This window comes from Dermacentor albipictus, chromosome 6, assembly GCF_038994185.2.
Source record: "Dermacentor albipictus isolate Rhodes 1998 colony chromosome 6, USDA_Dalb.pri_finalv2, whole genome shotgun sequence".
In the NCBI taxonomy this organism is placed as follows: domain Eukaryota; kingdom Metazoa; phylum Arthropoda; class Arachnida; order Ixodida; family Ixodidae; genus Dermacentor; species Dermacentor albipictus.
The window spans coordinates 88,362,154-88,384,024 of NC_091826.1; the positions used below are offsets into that span (position 1 = coordinate 88,362,154).

At 47.1% G+C, this 21,871-nt stretch overlaps 1 pseudogene; it reads left to right on the forward strand.

Moving 5' to 3' along the window:
• Nucleotides 1-17,478: 17,478 nt before the first annotated feature.
• Nucleotides 17,479-17,648, forward strand: LOC139047161 (U2 spliceosomal RNA; annotated as a pseudogene).
• The last annotated feature ends 4,223 nt before the right edge of the window (nucleotides 17,649-21,871 follow it).

Genomic DNA, 21,871 nt, shown 5'->3' on the forward strand with positions numbered 1-21,871 from the left:
AAGTCGCTCGCCATGCTGTACACAGAGATTTCCCATTCGACTTAGTATCAGATCCGAATTTTTCGCCTGGACACGTATGTAAAACTACTTAAACCTTATCCCCCAACCTGTCAACGAGAAGAATAAGAAGATTCAATTCGAGGGGTTCAATACTTTGCCAGTAACAATCGTACACAGTAGGGCATAATAAGGAATATTATTCTGGCGCAGGGACTATGCCGAGTTGTTCTTCTAAGGTGGGCTGGTAAGTGAACAATGTGAGACCTGCGGCACCGGTGTGCAGGTCATGCCAGAACACACGTCTTTCAAGTAGGGTTATACTCGCATGTCCTGCAGGACGCGTGTAAAGCGCCTGCGCCAGAAAACCAAATTGTGGTGCACGTCACAGCCGATGCGGTAAATGAATGCAAAACACCACCAGACAGTTCGCTGTGGCAAAGCATCTTGATTTTCAGATGTGCGCTCCAAGTGTCATAATCAGGTGCTTTCAGGAAAGCAATTGCCCTTGAGCTACAGCGCTAGCCGCGCAGTGGATTGAAGTGCAGGATACGTAATATTGATATTCTGTACAGCACGATCTTGCGCACACTATCATTGAAGTTACTTCTCGCATTTACATTGTGCTCAGGAATGTCCGACTTTTGCTAATTACCGAAGAAAATTATTATCGTCAACATCGTGCACAGCAGGACGAATGCCTCTCCCAGCTATTTCATTACGCAACCTATGTCTCTACAGTCCTATACTGCACTTTCCTTCTTTTAGTTACCGTTCCACAAGTCTAACGGATCACTAAATATCCGCCCTGTGCGTTTCATGACCTGCCCATTTCTATGTAATTTTTGCATCATGTCAACTGGAATAACGGCTAGCAAAATTTATTTTCTAAACCGCACCAGTGTGTTCTTTACTTGTTCAAGCCTTTTTTTATTGTTCTTCGATTTTCTGCCCAAATATCAGCAGAACGCAGTGATTTCATTACTTTCATGGATAGCGGCAAGCGGCCAGTCATGAGTTGGTAATGTCTACTGTATGCACTCCATCCCATTTTTTTTTCTTCTATACATTTTTTCTCATCCTCGGGGTCCCCTGCGGGTAATTTTCCGAAATAAGCGCACTCTTGCATAATTTCGTGGCTGACTGCCGATCACGAATTATTCTCTTGCCATGCTATTGAGCATTACCTTTCTCTTCTGCACACCAAACTTCAAATGTACTGTTATACTTTGTGTAACCCTACTTTCATCCTCAATCATTTGCTTCAAGCCATCTGAATCGTTACTACATAGGACAATGCCATACGTAAACAGTAAACTACAGATACATTTGTCGTTGATCCTCACTCCCAATTCTTCCCAGTCTAATAGCTTGAATGCGCCTAGGCGTGCTGTGTATAGCACTATAGAGATTGTCACCTAGCTTGAACCCTTTTGTGATAACTATTTTTCCGCTTTTAGTTTGGAGAATTAAGGCAGCTGTGGATTATTTATCGATATTTCCTACAATAACCACGTCTGGCTGTCCTGTCCTGACTGTCCTGTCCTGGCTGTCCTGTCCTGGCTGTCCTGTCCTGACGTCCTGTAGTCTGGCTTACGCAATGATTCTGGTATCTTCACTCAATTAAGTACTTTTCATATTCCTCAAAAACCACATGGAGATGTCAGTTTTGCTTCGACTACTTCTCAATCACCTATGGCATGGATACGATCTATTGTTCGACATACCTTCCACAATACAGCCTGTTCTCTGGGCTAACTAAAGTCAAGTGTTGCCATGATTCTACTGCTAAACACTCTGGTGAATATTTTGTACATACTGAAAGCACGCCAAAGGTCCTGCAGTTCCTCAAATCTTTGATGTCTCCCTTCTCACCAATAGGAAGGATTTCGCTATTCATACTATTATTAGGCACACTTGAAGTCGTGACGCATTGTGAATAAAGTTTTGCATGGATTTAGATTGTAATAGCTCCTGCGTTCCTTATCACACCTACCATTATTTAATCTGCTCCTGCAGCCTTTCCCCTGCACATATCTTCAAAAGGCTTCACAACCTTATCGCTACTTACACACGGAGCATAATTATCTTGTTCGTCACTAGTTCCAATCAAAGTTGTGTGGCTACTCTTGTTACATTAGAGGTCACTATATAAGGCCTCTCATGCCTCTACTATATCATCGACTATGCTCATGATATTACCTTGCTTAATTTCTCTCCGTAGCATATTGATCTATTCTGTTCTACGTTTTCTTCTCACTGATTATCGGAGCTGTAGCAGTTTACCCAAACCCATCCGATCTCCTAATTTACACTTTTATGCTTCTGTGTTTCTTTATTAGCCTCATTGTTATTGGGACAGCATACTTATTTACAGTATTGGTGCCTTACCTCCAACTCCAACAGCTACCTCTTAAATGGGCCTAGTTATGTCCTCAGTCATTACCTTTATGTTAACTTCACCTTGCTGTTAGAAAGCTGCCAGCTCGTGCACAAGCATTTGCATAAATTCGTCTGCTTCTAGGTTGGCTTCTTGCACATGATTGATTTTGCTTTCATCTCTTGAAATTTAGAGAACTCTTTACCCTAAGTCAACTATAATCACTGCCCTTCACCTTACCCAATGTTTCTACATCCTGCGCAATGCTGGCGTCAACAGAGAGTATGAAATCTCTTCCATCACCGTTAGTGCTTTTCCAGGTCGACTTATTGCGCTTCCGGAAAAGGGAGGCCTTATTGGGAGTCGATTGCGTTTCGCTAAATTCCACAACTATATATTCTCTTCTATTCCTAGGATTGATGCCGTAGTTAGCAACTGACTCTTTCACAGCCTTTCGTATTGATGCCGCCCCTAAATACAGTATACTTAGTTTTTCCTTTCTTTATTGCTAATTCAAATTTCTCACAAAACTTCTCAACACCTTGGCTTGATGTTGAAGCGTCGCCTTTCACTAGAATAATTAATGCGAAAGCATTGCATGCCCCATCATGCAAAAATTCAGTGTGGTAGTCGCGGCGTCACCGAATGATCGTACCAAAGATGGCCGACGGCAGAGAGTAAAACCACATTGAAAAATACAGGAAATCATGCCTAATTTCTTAAGGAGGCTCCGGCAAACAAAGTGAATTAAGGCCTTTGAAAAGCTTACCTTCAGGTAAACTTCGGTCAGGGTGGGAATCGAGCCCAGTTCCCCGAGGTGCGAGACGAGCACGTTTCCCCGAAGCATGGCGGATGCACGGTCCTGGTTGACTAAATGTGCGCCTAGTGCGTGCGTCATTGAGCACATCACGTCGCAACTACATGACCATATAAACGTGTGGGCTAGTGTGTGCGTCGCTAGGCACGTGACGGCGCATTCGATGGGTAGGAAGTGGCACCACACCATGAGTGCAATAATTGATTGTATAAAATAAAAAATAAATAATTATTGACCAATTCAATGCCGCTGCGCGGCCCTTCGAGTTATGAGCTCCTTGCGTGCGAGTGCTCTGAAACGCTTGGTGCGTTTTGATTTGGCTTATACTCTTAAGCAAAATTACACCCTTTGGGCTGTGTCCTGCCAAACAACAATAATCGTCATCTGCCTTAATGCGTTTCCTTTCTTGAAAACGCCGCGCCCGCTACCTTCCTGTCGAAAATGCTCTGTCATGCGGACAACGAGCATGCCGTTCGTGACTCGGAAGTACAGCCCTCGCAGCTTTAAAAAAAGGAAATGCAGACAAGACAGATGAGGATAATTGTTGTGTGGCAAGATACGACCCAAAGGGTGTATTTTTGCTCAAGAGTGTTCCGAGGTGCGCTGAAAACGCAGGCGAGAGGTTCAGCGGGCAAGGAAGGCGCAGAAAAAAAATAACTCAGTGCCCTTCCACTCTATAAAGAAGGATGACCACCGAAGCTGTGTATGTGGACCCCTGTCACCCCCGCTTCACCTCCACCGCTGGTCGGCCCGGCATTGCGCTATCTTCGGGATCGGCCCACATATGGGGAGTGCTGAACGCCTGCTTCACCTCCGCCGCGGATCGGCCCGACATTGCACTACCTTCTGGATCGGCCCACGTATGGGGAGTGCTTAACGCACGCTTCACCTCCGCCGCGGGTCGGGCCGGTATTGCAGTATCTTCGAGGTCGGCCCACGTATGGGGAGTGCTTAACGCCTGCTTCACCTCCGCCGCGGGTCGGCCAGGCATTGCACAATCTTCAGGATCGGCCCACGTATGAGGAGTGCTTAACGCCTGCATGCTTCACCTCCGCCGCTGGTCACCCAGGCATTGCGCTATCTTCGGGATCGGCCCGCGTATGAGGAGCACTTAACGCCTGCTTCACCTCCGCCGTGGATCGGCCCGACATTGCACGTATGGGGAGTGCTTAATGCCTGCTTCACCTCCACTGGGGGTCGGCCCGGCATTGCACTGTCTCCGGGATCGGCCCACGTATGATGAGTTTGTGGTTTACTACGCCAACGACACGAAAATTTCCTTGGACGGTAGAGGTATGCAGCTTCGCTGTAACATTTCACCTCAGTATCTAAATAATTTCGCATTCCCGTACGCAAGCAGTATTAAGTGTCTGCCGAATTTTAGATATCTCCTTTTTACGTACATTAAGAGCATTGCCAGCTTCTACAGTGCTGCAGGTACTACGCCCTAACTAAAGATACCCGCTTTTTATTTCTAGTGTATAAATATTCGGCATGCCTTTTGTATAGGTGAGGATATCAAATGAGGAAGCAGCAGAATAGTTAAAGGAAATTCATGAGCCGTCAGTCTTCACGAAGCGGGCCGCTTTCACATGGGAACCGGAAGGCCGAGCCTCTCGGCTGCACCATGGGCCTGCTGGACAGCCCGCAGTTGGTCAGCCAGAAGAGGGCTGCGCAGAACCGCCTCGAACTGGCCGAGCTGTTATTGATGATAGAGCGTGACCGGGCAGACCGCCAGAGCATGTGATCTAACATGGCTATTTCTCCACAATTGTGGCAGGTAGCATTGGTGTAAGTATCCGGATAGATTTCATGTAAGAGCGACGAATTGGGTTAGGTATTCGTTTGTAGTAGACGGAGCGTTAATGCTTGAGCTCTGCTGAGCCGCGGATGAGGAACAAAGTAGGTTCTATGGCTGAGATAGTAGTGTTTAGTAATGTCGTTGTAGGTGGGGGCGTTCTATGGGGATTCGGCTTCCGATTGGTCGAGGGTAGCGCGGCAAGGTCACGCGCAGCCCCGTGAGCCGGCTCGTTGAAGTTGGAAGGAGCACGCTTTATTTGACCCTGATGTGCGGGAAACTAATAAATGAAGTGGTGCGTGACTGCCTTACCCCCAAGAAGTCTGAGGTCCTGTTTGGAAACGGTGCCTTTTTCAAATGCTCTGACTGCAGATCTTGAATCACTGTAGATGACATCCCGTGAGTTATGCAGTAGGGCTAGTGCACTAGCAATTTGTTCAGTTATTTTTGAGTCCCGTTCTTACTTGGGAGCGGCCCTCTTCGTGAAGACTCACGATCTGCAGGAATTCAATAAAGTTTTACCATACCATACCATTCAACTCTGTCAAAGTGGATGACCACCGAAGCTGTTTAACGCACGACAAAGAGGTGACGCAGAATTTTGAACAAAGGTACGAACATATTTACGGTCCTGACCTGTGCTCGTCGTGACGATATAGGCACGCACACAGATTCGCGTATAACCTCTGTTAATAAATGTGTCCGTCACGTAAGACAATGAATACTCATGCCCCTTTAAAAAATGGCTCATACCCCCGTAAGCGGGGCTTCCCCATTACGAAGGCAGAAGTGGAATTCTACGCTGGAATAATGAGCGGAAATAGAGCCAGCTGTGAAAGCAGACGACAACACTGGAACAATTACTGATGATAATAGTTTTTGCGCAACGGAACTAACTGTGCAAGAAAACGACGACGGCAAACGCGCAAACAGTGGCACGAGCGCGTTCGCGCTGTTGGTGCCGAGAATTCTTTGTCTTTCATAAAAAACACTGATGCATAAATATTTCTTCAAATACACCTGTTAGCCTTGTGCCTTGGTCCTTTCTGATCCCAGGTGGGACTAGGGTAGTTCAAGAGTGCGTTACAGGTCGTCGCGCCCACAGGGGTATGGGTCATTGAGCTTCGACGCTTTGTACACAAAGATGAGGATTGGCCCGCATGATGATTGTTTCTGCATGCACATGCCACAAAACCTTGGATCAGAGTCATATACAACGTCGGTGTAAAACGTCATTTCGTTTACGGGTAAACGTTTGTCGATGCGCTAAGAATTCATACTTGGAGCGTTCACCATTCACAAATTAATTCACACCTTTTACGCAAAAATGTCGTGGTGCCAGGTGCCGTCATAAATCTGCGCTTCCTGCGTATAGTTGGAGCAGTTGCCAGTAGCAAGCGCACAGGAAAGAGGTTGGGAAAGGGAGATTGGAGAAGCGCAAAGGGTATACGCTATAGCTTATATCCAAAGGAGCGGCAGGAAACAGTTATTGTTTGAAATTGTTTCGCTATACTAAATGGCCTTTGACTAGTAACGTATCAACAAAACTTTTGTGAAAATAATCGTACGAATTTACCATTACCCTCCTCGTGCACTTGTCGTTCGAAAACTCCTCTTCGCCTCGTGCGCTCAAACCTCCTTTGTCGGGAAGCGGTCTACGCCTCGGTATGTTCGAGAGGGGTGAACCATAACTCCTGGGTTTGCCCATGGATGAAGTGACTCTGCTCCGCTTTATGCATCCCAGGGGACGCTTCGAAAGCTAGGGAGGCTTCTTTCACTGCACGCATTCGCAACAACATCGACAACATAAATAATGCATACCATAAGAAAACACTTTTAGGCACGCGTCAAGTAATCCGGCATAAAGTTAGGTGTCATATCTTTGTGTGCCCAAATGTGAGCACTTGTTACATGGAAATTGTTGCAGGTGTGAACTTACTTCCCACCAAACAAGTAGTAGTGCAGTGACATGTCTGCGTTTAGTGGCCGCAGGGCACCACGTTTGCTTTCGCAATCGAAATCAAAGGTGCGTCGCATATGGGAAGCACACAGAGGCACAGATGATGCGTCATTAACGTAACATTAAGCGTACAAATTGTAGTGTTAATATATCAGGTAGTTATCCTATTTAAAGCATCGCAGGCCAAATACGACTGCAATACGAAACGTGCGTGGTTACACACCTATGACCGCAAAACTTGCTAATATTCATAGAGCTGCCATCCAAATTTGAAACGGCGTATAGCACGCAGCATGACGTCAGGCAGCTAGCCTTCGCAAGTCAGGTTCTCTGAAAACCACCCCCGTCCCTTTCTTTTGTTTTTCTCTCTCTCATGCATGTAAAGGTCACCCCAACCCGTGGCCTTTCAGTGATGGCTGAACTTGGCGGACTCAGTCGACCAAGGTAACGGCCGTCCCCAGTAGGTTTTACCTGATGTGAAGTATCTCGGGTGCCTTGCTTTGGGCTTTTCGAATTGAAAGGATTGTGCCTAGACATAAAGCGTGTTTTTGTGAAATTGTATTTAATTATCCGATAGGTTAATTCAGTAACTGATATGATCTCTATGGGTTATTTCGTAATGCATTTGGCTTATAAGTATCAAAGTATGCACACGGAGGCGTAAGTTAGGAGACTGTAGCCCTTTTTGCTGGAAGTGAGCAAAATGGTGTGTCAGTATTTTATATTTGTACTATATTTTCTGTAATTATGCACACTATGTCTGTAAATATTATTGCAGGTAAGCTTGACATGCATGGGCGGAAGGTGGAGCTAGAAAAAAATAACGAGGAAATTTTGTCATCCACCCTACAGTAGACGAAACTACAAAGAAAGCCCAATACGGTCTTCTCACAAAATAGTTATTTGAGAAACCCGAATTGAATTTCCTTAGTAGTTTCGGCTACTCTCGCGTGGATGATCAGTTTTCAGCTCCTGTATATCGTAATCTCTCAAAGTGGCGCTCGAAAAATTCAAAGTGCCCGTAATCTTTCAAAGCTGCGTAAAATTCAAAGTTGCGCCCGAAATGCGAACCACCGATTGTCATAGCAAACTAGTAGAGAGAGATAGAGGATACAAAGAAAGGCAGGGAGGTCAACCAGAGGTAGTTCCGGTTGGCTACCCTGCACAGGGGGAAAGGTTAAGGGCGATTAACAGAGAAAGAGAGTGGCAGCGGGAGATATCGAGAAAGCGAGATGAGCACTAACAAAGCGCGTACACTATAGAGCAGTAGAGGTCGGCGTTCTTAATGTCTATCGTGAAGCCCGGTAGACCGATAGCTGTACGAAATGAGGATAGTAGTTTTATCGGCCGTATGAACTTGTAAACGTTCGCTTACTAAGTAAATTGACAATGATAGAATGTGTAGGCGTGACTCAACGAGGACGTAGAAAGACGCAGACACACCGAGACTGCGCTGTCTTTGTGTGTCTGCTTCTCTCTAGCGCTTGTTCAGTCGCGCTTACACATTCTATCACGGATTCAAACCAACTAGCCCGCCAACGTGTTTTAACTAAATTAATTAGCACGGTTGCACGCGCGCACAGGTAAACATGAATACAATTCGCTTGATGAGTGCGGAAACTCATTATCAAAATTCTGGAGTGAGGAATCGCGGCAGCAGCAAACCGAATTGACCTTCATGCAATTCTCGCTTGATCGCAAATCAGACATCGAAAGCGCAGCACATACGACGCTACAGGCACTACGCGTACGCGGCAAACATCGCAGATCGCTTTGAAGATGAAGCCCACGTAGGCGCGCACCTTGGGCATGTAGCAGACCGCTTTCAAGACACACGAGCGCCGGCAACGCGCCTCTAGGGCATCCGCCAAAGGCGTCTACTACGGTGCCCGGCAATCGCGTGCCCAACGCAATTATAGACGCCGCGGTTGTCTCCACACTGTACGGAGCGGCGGGCGAGCAAGAAAGCAAGAGCACCCAGGCAGCCGCCGGAGGAGAATGCCCCTCCTCCCTTGCCTGACCGCCCTGCCTCACCCGCGACAGGAGTAGGCACGCATCCTGGCCGCGTTCCCCAATTGCGCACGCGAGATTGAACCGCGTTCGCCGGCTCACGCAGCACGCGTATTTACAATTGCTAGAAGGTACAGCGGGGCGTGGCACTTGTGGAGACGCCGAATGTTCGCGCTCATACCCGAGTAAAAGCGTGTGCGAGAGAGGAAATGTGGTAACGTTTGCTCCTTGAATGTATGACTCTGCCTAGGCACTATGGAGGAGTTTCTTAGCGCGTGTTATATGCGTTTGTCCCTAGGCGTGCCGGAAGAAGTCCTGGGGAGCGGTAGTGCTGAACTTAGCATCGCAAGTTGGCGGCTGGACGTAATTATATTTATTCAATCGTGGTTTTTTTACTAATTGAAACAACGTGTCATTATTTCATATTATTGGCGGCGCCTCCAGGACACGAAAGCGGAAACGGTGACAACAAAGCTAGAACCCGGACTGATGGTCCATGGGTTTGGGCTCACCGAGGCATGCGCGTGCAACGGGTGTATAAGATCGGCTGTACGCGAAAGCGGACAGCTTATTTTTTATGCGACCACACCCTGGCACGCTTCGGCCCCCGCGGCGCCAAACCATAGGCCACCGCCCTGCTTGTAGCTTTGATCCCCCGCTACCCCTCGGGTGCCCTGGAGATCCTGCGCCATCTGTCTTATCATAACATCAGGTACTTCCTCATGTCTCCATTTGCCGGTTACATGTGCCCTCCTGGCGCAGTGCTTGTAGAAAATCCAATCTATCATCACGACGAAAAAAGAATGATCCCCGCCGTATGCAACACCAACCAGAACCTTACCATTCAGATACAACGATCACCAAATTTTGCGTCCGTGCCCACTGCCCAACCGCTCGGGCAGCCAGTGGCGGACCGTAAACTCGACCGCACTCCGTAATGCCGGCGTGTCTAGAGGACAAACGCATACAACACGCGCTAAGAAACCTCCTCCGTAGTGCCTACGCAGAGTCACATATTCAAAGGGCAAAGCCCCCATATTTTCTCTATCGCACCCGTTCTTACTTGCGCCTGCACAGAAAAGTCGAACGTCGCGAAAATCGCCCCGCCCCGCTGTAACTACTAGCAATTGTAAAGATGCAGGTTGCAGATCGCACGCGCTTTCACTTATATGCAACCTCAAGGTGAGGCCGACGGCAGAATGAGGCTGTAGTGTCCATATAATTGCTATCGCAATAAAATATCAGTAGCGAATTGATTTTTGAAGTTGTGCATGCAAGGTACTATTCATACCGCGTCACGTCCTGTGAAAGTGATCCGCCCCCACCAACTCGCGCACAAAAGCACGCACATTAGAAGGACCGACAGGCAATCAGACCGTCAGAGAGACAGGCAGACTGCTCCATTGTATAGATGTAGCGTCAGGTGATACCTTACTATAGAAAGTATATGCTTCAATGCGTCCATCAAATGCACGGCGCCTCTATAGCGATCACCTGTGCAGCCGTAGTAGCGGGTGCATGAGTAAGGAGAACCGAAGCACGGCCAGGTGAGTCGACACGACACCGTCAGGCCACTCACAACCCTGCAGCGTCAGCTCCCCCCAGAATGTGCTCACGCAACTCGATGCGGTTCTGTGAGAAGACGAGCGGCCACGGTTGCAGTTGTGACACGTTCCAGCACGGCTCCTTGTCGTCGTTGCCGATTGAACGAACTCCTTAAGTAACTGTTGCTGCCTTTGCCCCACACGCTAAGGCGGGAATCTGGGTCTGGGGGTGGGGGGGGGGGGGGGGGGGAGGTGTCATGCAGGGATAAAGCGCTGTGCACAGTTGATAAGATTTTCAGCCCTAATAATAATACCAACATTATAGTATATATGTATATGTAAATATGCATATATTTGAGACCATGTAGAGAAACACACAATGAATACAATGAAAGCACCGAGGAAATTATCTGTGGTTCGAAGTGGCATGCATAAAATAATAAAAATGGGGCGAATGAAAGAGGACGAAGAGATAACTTGCCGCTGCTGGGAACATTTTAGGTGCGAAGTGGCACCAGAACAGAGCCACTTTGGCGGAAAATATGCACCAATGACAACTGTTTCAGCTAAGCGGACTCCGCTTCTCTAAAGACCTTCCATCCGCGCGCATGTCGCGCATGAACTATTGAGTGGGAACAGTACAAAAACGTCGGCGGCTTAGCGCCTCGAGCAAGGGAATAATTTCTATTGCAAAAAAATTTGCACCTTTGCCTTTTATGCAAGAATCTCACGCAAATAGAGATAGCTGGCAGTACATTCGTGCCGTAATTGTGGCATCGTTTCTTGCGGTTTATCGCTTATAGAGAAATGTCCTTTATAGAAGGAGCGAGCTTGAGTCTTTGTCGCAGCGTCATCAAATTCTGCGTCGCGGCCCTGTCGCCTTTTAAGCAGCAGAACACCCGGCTAAATGCTATGTTCGTTCGTACACGGAACGTGTGGGAGCGCTGCAATCGCGGCGCGCAAGTGGACATGACACGTGTTTTTTTCTTTCTTCTTGTATTTCGCAGGCATTTGCAGTAAGCGGGAAAAAAGCTAATATTTGGTAGAAAGTTAGAAAGTGGTTAATCGGACTTTTCGGAAACCGTTGTCAAACTTTCTAAACGGAATTTCTTGCGGAATTTGTTGCCTCAGAAGTTGGTTAAGTAATCTTGAATGTACATGGAATTAAGCAGAATCCAAGGAATTCCATACAATAGGTCACACTGTAGTCAGCCACATACATTTGTTCGCATCGTGTTAGAAGGCAGCGGCAGATTTTTTTACTGTCGCTTGAGCTAGCTGGGACACCCTGTGTAACAGAATTCGGAATCCTGCGGTGGATTACTCTCCGAGGCATATATTATTTGTCCAAAATACGAACGGGAATATACCATAATTCAATAAATTTTTAATTACCTTTTAAGCGAATTACCTTTCGCCACATGTCGCACTAAACGAATTACAGCGGGTGAATTTTCAAATCACATCCGCCTAAAATAATTCTGAGGATGGCAACACATTCGGGATAGGGATTTCCAAGCTTTGTGACGAAATACACTGGGGTTCCAGTAACACCTGAGCTTCACTGCATCAAAAGGCGTTCTGTTAGAAAAGTAAGTGCAACCATAGTGCATCTTTACAGTAAGCTTGAATGGTATTATCTCAAAAGTAGTGCGTATTTTCAGAACTCTGTGGACGTGTCCTGTAGAATCACTGGCTTCAATTCGTGTATAACAATATGTAAGAGAAAGTAATAGGTTGAAAAGATAATTTCCAAAAATTGCTAAATATTCAATTATGCGTAATAATTTTTTGTGTACAAATTGTCTACCTCGTCGAGTTTGTCACGTCAACGAGTAGACTTCTGCTAAATGCCGCAGAATATTTTAAGCAAATTCTGTTAATGCGAAAGTAAAACACCCGCTTACAGGGTGTCCCAAATATAATATACCAAGATCTCAAAATATGCAAATGCTACGTAGCTGGACAGAACTAAAGTGACGTTGTTTGCCGTCGCTTGGAGATACTCAATAATATTTGCTATCTTATATTTCTTATGTTGCTGTCATCTGTATCTTGGAATTTTCCTCAAGGAAAGTGAATACCAAACCCTTGCATCCCTGTCAGACTCAGCTGGCAACTTTCTCGAAGCCCAGGGCACTACTACCATTGGAAAAGTCTTTGAGCACGCGAGAAATATGAATAAACCTGGTGTTGTACCACAGAACAAACAGCAGCCGAGTTGCTTCCTTTGTCCCCGCAAACTATATTGCGCTCGTGATTGTCGTAACTCGCAGAAAGAGTCTGAAAATTCTATACATGTGTGTGGCTTAAATACAAAGCCGTTGACTGGAAAGATCAGAATAAAGATGAGTCTGTGTCTTGTGGCTTGGCAGATTTGATGAATAATCAGCATTCGTTTTCTATGGCCAAGTGCACAAATGTGACATGCACTGCAAAGTCACCCGTGTTCTTAGTGAACATGCCAGTTGTGGAAGTACTGATGCTTGGACAATTCGCACACGTCTTGAGAGACACCGGCAGCAACACAGCCATTGTCCGGCGAGATTATTACCCGATCGACGCCTTACCGGGAAAATCAAGACAATTGTGCTTTTAGATGGGAGTGCCAAGGAATTTCCCTAAGCAAACATCCCAATACACGCGCCCCACTTCTTTGGGGAGGTGAATGCTTTATTCGTGAGTAATCCTCTGTGCGACCTCGTGCTCGGCAATATTCCAGGGGTCAAGGAGCCACAGGAGCCAGACCGTGCTTGAGATTACCATGACGACTGGTCTCCCGAAACACGTTGTTCGAGCAGATCGCCGGCATGTTGAGAAAAGTAAACCTGGGCTTCAGCTGTCGCCAGGACCCAACAAAAAACGAAGACTATGATGAAAGTCTCTATAGTTTGCTTTTTCGCAGTTACCTGAGCTCAACTAGCCGAGAAAGGGAAAAAACGTCCCACGACTTAAGATCCCTTTCAATAAGATTGGCAAGCAGTTTCACTCTCCGAAGGACACCACGTATCATTTTTCAAAGAAGCGGGTCTACACTACCGCCATTACCGTCTTTCTACCGGAAGAAATGTTAAAGAAGTAGTGGCGTCTATCACACTTCGGCAATATGTTTTCAATGTTGCTCACGAAAGCATCATGGATGGTCACCAGGGCGTCCGACGAAAAACAGACCATATCCTCAGAGATATTTGCTGGCTATGGATGCATGAAGACATCCAAAGGTTTGTCAAGATGTGTGATATATGGCAGAGAATCACACCAAGAGGGCAAGTCGAAATCGCTTCATTGGACAGCACGCCTCGCAGACGGGCACCATTCTAAAAATAGCTGTTGACATGACCGGACCGTTATCTCCACGATCAGATAAAGGAAATCGCTACGTGCTTGCCATAACTGACTTTGCTACTCGTTATCCTGATGTAGTAGCACGCTCCAACGTCGAAGCTTTCAGCTACGGAGAAGCCATACTTGGATTTTTTTCCAGAGTGGCCCTGCCCCGAGGAGTTGTTTACCGATCAAGGTAGAAGTTTTACGTAGGAGCTTATTAAGGAAAAGGGACGAATACCCCTATCACGGTATTCCATACCACTCCATACCATGCCATGGCCAATGGATTGGTGGAAAAGTTCAACGGTACGCTATAGGTCATGCTTAAAAGAAAGTGCCAAGCGCTGCTACGTTCATGGGATTGCTACGTTGCTCCTCTTCTCTTCGCCTGTCGCAAAGTATGACACGCTAGTTTCGGCTATTCGTTGTTTGAGTCAATCTATAGCAGACACGCGCCTGGACCTTTGAGTGGTCGGAAAGTCATGTGGGCGTAAGGCGACATTGAACATGAAGTGCGAACAACGTACACCTACCTTGCGGACCTCCTGAACCGACACGAAGAAACATGTGATTTGGTCCAACATGAACAATATGTATATGAAAATATGGTCCAAACAAACATTTGGTCCAATATGAACTTCAAATAATCAGATTTCGCCGGCACTGCTGCCTGCTCTCCACCTGTCCTAGATTTGAATACTTGTGGTCACCATTCTTAAGCGCGGGCTATTTGTAACGATGTGGATTGTGTGACCGCCAGAGGCCAAGAGGGAACGGCATGATGATGTGGATTATGTGGCCCTGACGCGAGGAAGAGGGAACGCCTGGCCACGAGAGCGATAGAGGCGTGCGGCTCGACCGAATCGAACGTAGTGCCACTCCAACGGCAGCTCGCTGACCGGTGGTTTCAGTGCCGACCTTCTAGTAGCGTGCGCCCTGCAGCCATGAGGATCTGGTGAGGCCGATATCCCACTGTGCGCCTGCTGTTTACGCCGCAACCTGCTGTTATAGGGGCTTAGTGCGGTATTGGATCTGCGGACCTCGTGGCCAGCAGTGTTCGCTGTCTGGCCTCAAGGAAGAACCCGCCAGCAAATTAAGTGATCCGATGTGCCCGCTGCTTGCGGCAACAATGGTTGGCTAGACAGTGACCTGTACTGCAGCGGCCTGCTTTTCTGCTTTTCTGCTGTACACTTCCAGTGCTGCTGCTACGTCATGGTCTGGGACAAGCCACCTCAGGAGATGCTGGACTTCCGACTGTCTTGCGGAGCGGCCAAGCCGACAAGTGTGACCGCAGCCACTACGCCACACCGGTGACTACGTCGGTCCATATGTGCTCAGGCACGTTAGGATTTCGTTTCGAAACTATTACGATTGTCATTGTTTTTTTTTGTTTCTCGAGGGCGTAAATTATCGTGTCCGTTGAGTATGGAGTGGGAAAGCACCTGACTGTCGTGTCAATTCTAGGTGATCTTGGGCCCACATATCTTCTCACAAAGTTGTCTTGCACCTGTGCCTCGTAGAAATCAGGCTGAAAGCAGAATGGGAGGTGAAGCGAAAATCTCAAAGCGCAGTTTAAATGCAACTTATAAGGACATTTGGCTAAAAGACTCTTTGCTTTGCCGAAATGATTATTCATCTATGACCGGCTTCGCCCTATGGACAGAAATAAACAAAAAGCTTAGCAGGAAACATCTCAGATTACTTGATAAACGTTGTTGGTAGAAACGTGAAAGGCTTACTTACAATTGACGAAGAGTCGGCGGCACCAGCAATAATCAACCCTTCCACTCTCTCGAGGTGGATGACCAGTGAGGCTGCGTAGCCCACGACACAAGGTGCAAGCTATTTTAACGAGACAGCGTTAAGGAGGTCGTGTCGCAGAAAAGCCGGTGTCGTCGGCGTTGGTGTCAGCGTTGGCGGCGTTGGCCGTGAGCGATAAATCCCAGCACGCATTTCATGAATAAAAAACAACTTGCAAAAGGGTTGAAATCTCGGCCAGTTGGTACATACTTGAACAAAAGAACCAGTCAAAAACACAAAGGACAAAAGAAGTTCACATCAGAACGACTGGACTATCAATTGAGGTTTATTAGAATCGGTGTAGTCCCAGCAAGGCCAGCAGAGCATGCACAACCGCATCATCACTTCTCACATAGCATGAAAAGACAAGCAACGTTTCTATCGGGACCGACTTAGAAATTCAAATTATTGTTCATGTAAGCGCACCGAGGTTGAACTAACGCAGTCATCACCTAATAAACTGATGTAGTACGCTTCCAAGATTTCACGCTCTTCTTTGCCCTTGCCCCTACCAAGAATCGACACATTGCTAAACAAAGGATAACAACCACACTCATTGCAATGGCGAGGCAAGTTTGCACCGTTATCTGACCCCAGGGAGGAGTGGTGCTCACGCAGGCGATCATTAATACATCGACCGGTTTGGCCTATGTAATATCCTTCGCACGTGAGAGGAACTTATAAACAACTCCTGCAGCACATGCCGTGAAACGGTTTTCATGCTGCGTTGTGCAAACATGGTTCCTTGCCCTGCCTCGAGAAATGCGCGAACACAGACCCGAAAGCTCACATGCGGCAGAAAACACAACACTTACTCCCTGCTTGGCATGTGCATGTGCTGCAGGGGTTGTTTATAAGTTCCCTCTCACGTGCGAAAGATTTTACATAGGCCAAACCGGTCGATGTATTAATGACCGCCTGGGTGAGCACCACTCCTCTCTGGGGTCAGATAACGGTGCAAACTTGCCTCGCCATTGCAATGAGTGTGGTTGTTATCCTTTGTTTAGCAATGTGACGATTCTTGGTAGGGGCAAGGGCAAGGAAGAGCGTGAAATCTTGGAAGCGTACTACATCAGATTATTAGGTGATGACTGCGCTAGTAGAACCACGGTGCGCTTACATGAAAAAGAATTTGAATTTCTAAGTCGGTCCCGATAGAAACGTTGCTTGTCTTTTCATGCTATGTGATAAGTAATGATGCGGTTGCGCATGCTCTGCTGGCCTTGCTGGGACTACACCGATTCTAATAAACCTCAGTTGATAGTCCAGTCGTTCTGATGTGAACTTCTCCTCTTGTCCTTTGTGTTTTTGACTGGTTCTTTCGTACAACTTGCAAGATGGGCTGGGTGGGAATCGAACCAGGGTCTCCGGAGTCTGAGACGGAGACACTACCACTGAGCCACGAGTTTGATGCTTCAAAGCGGTACAAAAGCGCCTCTAGTGAATGCGGTGTTGCCTTAGAAACGAGCTGTTTCTAAGGCTCAGGCGTGCGTCGCTTGCTCAGGCACACATTTCGTTGCCGCGCCGAGCGCTGCGTTGCTCGACGCTCACCGCGTCCGATGCGTGGAGTGTAGTCGCTGCGCCGTAGCCCATTGTCTTATACCCCTTGGCGGGTTGACGGGAACGCTTTTGCGTTCCACTCTTGAAGGCGAAGCTTAAGCGTCTTCCAATTTTTACCTTAATTTTTATATACATTCCTGTGGACTACGGGACCACCGCCTCGAAAAGCCGAGGAAACTAGACACGCCTGACGTCTCGACGAGACCGCCACTAAAGTAGAGCGAAACAAAGGAGATACTCAAGCGCTTGGAATGTCGACTAAGATAGGGTGGTCGGAACTCAGACATGGCAAACGCCGGTAAGTGCCGTATCTGTTTTCATCTGCTTAATATCTGATAACAGGTTGTGTATTGATCCAAGATATTATTGCAAGTTCGTGGAGAGCTTGAAACTTGCTTCACCTCCGCCGCGGGTCGGCCCGGTATTGCACTATCTTCGTGATCAGCCCACAGTGTCTGATCGCGCAGAAAAAAAAATGAACAGAACCCTTACCGCAAACAACTTGGCAGTAATGAATACCTAGCATTATTAAAAATTCAACGCGTCATTATTAATTGGTTTGATGACACAATGCGGCATCTATTTATTCGCACGCAGCACCAGAGCTTAGAGGACTGCGAAGTCGTGGCAATCAGTTATCTGAATGAAGGAAGGTTGTCAGATTCTGTTCACGTGCATGATCATTGAGAACAAGGGCAGTTGTAACACGATATTCTGTTGTAAGGGATCAGTTTGCGGCTAAACAAGCTATTCGAAGCCAAAATAACGAACTTGATGCAAATTCCTATATTAGCCATCATTCTCGTGCTAGATTATGGTGCCACAGTTCCCTCTACTATATTTTGAAAGAAATTCTAAGGTGTGTTTTTTTTATGTTAAAAGATTTTGTAGGTCCAAATCACACGGTAAACGTTAAATGCCTCCCTTCATATAGTGCAGAAGAACGAGGTGGCGCGCGTAGAGAAAGACCCTTTTTTACTAGATTACAAAGAACGGTTTCCGAGTTGAACGTAGTTCAGCTTTTTATGCAGTGGACGTCTAGATTTATAGCTACCAGCACTGTATTGATTTTTTGGTGCAGTTACGTATCAACCATATGTTCTCATAAGTTTATGTGAGTCTATTCATACGTACTTAGGTAAACCTGGCGGCGTTAAGTGTCGGCGAAGTTTCATATGCAGTTTCACGTGATATACAGGCTAACGAAAGGATATACAGCAAAAAAGTCACATAAACTAAACGCTTGAAGCAAACAATGCTTACAAAAAAAGTTACAGAGCACGAAAATGTAACAATATTTAGCCAGACTTTATGTCTGGTGGTACACCTTCTTTAGAGTGCACCAACTTCTGCTCCGGGACCTTCTGAGTGACCGCACTCACATTTTCGTTTAGGCAGTAAAAATGAATAGCATATCTCCCAACCTATGATCTTGAAATTTCGCAAGATTCTCGCACACGCAAGATTGGGAAGCAGTGGTGGAAGGATACTAGCTTTGAATGCATCCGAATTAAGAATGTGAATGTGGAAAAAGAGCGCAGAAACTCTGGTGGAGTTGTCGAATTGTGGATCCGGATACCCCAAATTTAAGTTTACCAGCCCCCCAATTTCAAGTTCACCAACCCACAAACCTAAGCTGGCTCACGCCCAAATTTAAATTGGCCCGCATCAAAATTTCAAGTATACCCACTCCGAAATTGCAGTTGGTCAACTCCTAATTTCAAGGTGGCCCACACCTAAAAATAACTTCGCCTACTCCCAAATTTAAGTAGGACCACCACAATATTACCTTGGCAACCTCGAAATTTCATGTACACCCCACTCACATTTAGGTTAGAGCACCCCCAAATTTCATGTTGGGATATCTACATTGCTCCTGTTATGCTCGCCTATCGCGAAGTACCTCACGCTACTTTCGGATCTTTGCCATTTGGGTTAAGACACGAACGTGTCTGCCATAGGGCAGACCCGTTCGTGCACCTTTGAATATTCTGAGAGTGCTGTGGACGAAAGGCGACATTGATGATTAAGTGCGAACAGCGTAGACCTACCTTGCGGACCTTCGGAACCGACTCGAAGAAACATGGGACCTCGTTAACGAGGAGCTTGGTCAAGCAAACATTAGGCAGACGCTTTAAGACGATCGTAATAGCACGCAACGAAGTATATGATCCAGTGAGAAGGTTCCTATGCCTTTAACCTACCGATACAAATAAGCTTCTCTTGCAATGGTAATGCCTATTTAAGGTCGCTAAAGTCATGAAACAGGTTAATTACGCCATTTATTTAGGTAAAATAATCAGTCTTCAAAATAATATGCTGAAGAAATGCAAATAGCAGGAATCAACCTCTCCTCAAGTGTGTAGAAAGGTATCTAGAATTTTTCAATCCTAGAAGTGATTCTGTTGTTCATTTGCTTTGTTTGAAATGATGCTACTTTTTCAAATTAACTCTCGTGCTTAGCTTGTGGTCTTTCTTATGCACTTCATGCTGCTTGGAAAAATGAAAGTTGGGCAAATATAAACTTCGAATAATGAGATCGCGCTGGCAGTCTTGCTTGCTCTCCGCGTGTCATCGATTCCAATTGTTGTTGTGAACTGTCTAAAGCGGGGTTATTTGAGATGACGTGCATTGTGGGGCCGTGACGAGGCCAAGAGGGAAAGGCAGTGATATAGGGCATTGTGTGGCTGTGAGGCGCGGAAGAGGAAACTCATTGCCACGAGAGCGATAGAGTCATGCCACTCGAGCAAATAGTGCGTGGAAAGACTTGGATGGCAGATCGCTGGCCGGCGGTTCGAGTGGCGACCTTCTAGAACCGGGCGTCCTGCAGGCGTAAGGACCTTCTGAGGACAATGTGCCACTCTGCACCTGCCGATCACCCGGCGACCGGCGGCCTGCTGTCATAGTGGCCTAGTACCGTATGTTATCTGAGCACCTGGTGGCCAGCAGTCTTCGTGGTCTGGGAAAAAGGAGGCACCCACCTGTGGACTACGTGTTGCGGTGAGCCCGCTAGCGGCCTGCGGCAACAATGCCTGACTAGTCAATGACTTGTACTGCACCGGCCTGGTGTTCTGCTGTCGCGCTGCACACTTCCAGTGCTGCCGCTACGTTATGGTCTGGGGCAAGTCACCTCAGGAGGTGCTGGACTGGCGGCTGTCTTGCGGAGCGGCCACGACGACTAGCTCGACGACAACGACCACGACCCACGGGCTAGTACGTCGGTCGACATGTGCTTAGGCGAGTTAGGAATTCCGGATTCCAAACTATTACGATTGTCTTTGTTCTGCGTTTCGTAGAGGATGTAAATAATCGTGTGGCTTGAGCATAGATTGCGTTCGTTCAAAATGCTTGACTGCTGTGTCAATTTTAGGGCAACCTGGGCCTACATATCTTATGACAATGTTGTCGTGTGACTCCGCCCGTAGAAATCAGGCTGAAAGCAGAATAGGATGTGAGGCAACAACCTAAAAGGGTAGTTTAGATGGAATAAAGTCATTTTGCTAGAAGGCAGTTTGCATTGCCGAAAAGATTCCTCGTCTAAGTACGACGTCGCACTCTAGACAAACATGGACAAAATGCTTAGCAAGAAACAGCTCAGATTGCTTGATATACATTGGTTGTAGAAAAGTAAAAGGCCTACGTACAATTGACGTAGAGTTGGCTCCAACAGCAGCAGTCCCTCTCCGCACTACCACTGGAACGGAGAGGATACTAAAATCCGCAACCCTTTCACAAATGAAGTTACAGGAGCGGCGTAGCTGTTTAGCACACGAAACACAGGTGCAAGCTATTTTAACGCGACAGCGTTAAGGAGCTCGTGTCACAGAAAAGCCGGTGTCGTCGGTGTCGGCGTCGGCGGCGTTGGCCGTGAGCGATAAATCCCAGCAGGCACTTAATGAATAAAAAACAACTTGCAAGACGGGCTGGGTGGGAATCAAACCAGGGTCTCCGGAGTGTGAGATGGAGACGTTACCACTGAGCCACGAGTTCGATGTTTCAAAGCAGTACAAAAGCGCCTCTAGTGAACGCGGTGTTGGCTTAGAAACGAGCTGTTTCTAAGGCTCAGGCATGCGTCTCTTGCTCAGGCGCACATTTCGTTGTCGCGCCGAACGCTGCGTTGCTCCACGCTCACCGCATCCGATGCGGGGCGCGTAGTCGCTGCGCCGTAGGCCATTGTCTTACACCCCTTGGCGGGTCGACGGGAACGCTGTCGCGTTCCACTCTTGAAGGCGAAGCTTAAGCGTCCTCCAATTTTTTAATGTAATCTTTATATACATCCGCGGGAACAACGGGACCGCCATAGAGAAAGACATTTCAACTAGAGCGGGCATTCCCATTAAACCCAGCGGCCGAACTGACTGTAGCACACCAAGCGGATGGTATTAACACCTTCCGGTTTCCGTTTTGGCCGCGTGCGTTTTGAACGCCATTTGGTACACACAACGCCGGCTCCGCTGATCGTCGCGGCATTTATTTATTTTTTTTTTCGCTTTACTGCCGAACCACGCGTGGCATTGGCGCGGAATTGTTTTATTATTTAGTAAAAATGATACCGAACGATATTTACAAACCTCCACCGAATCTGTATCACGTGGAATTTCGTGAAGATAACGCAAGACGTCTTCTGATATAATGAAATCATTATCTTGCTCGATATAAATGCTCGTTTCGGGCTTCT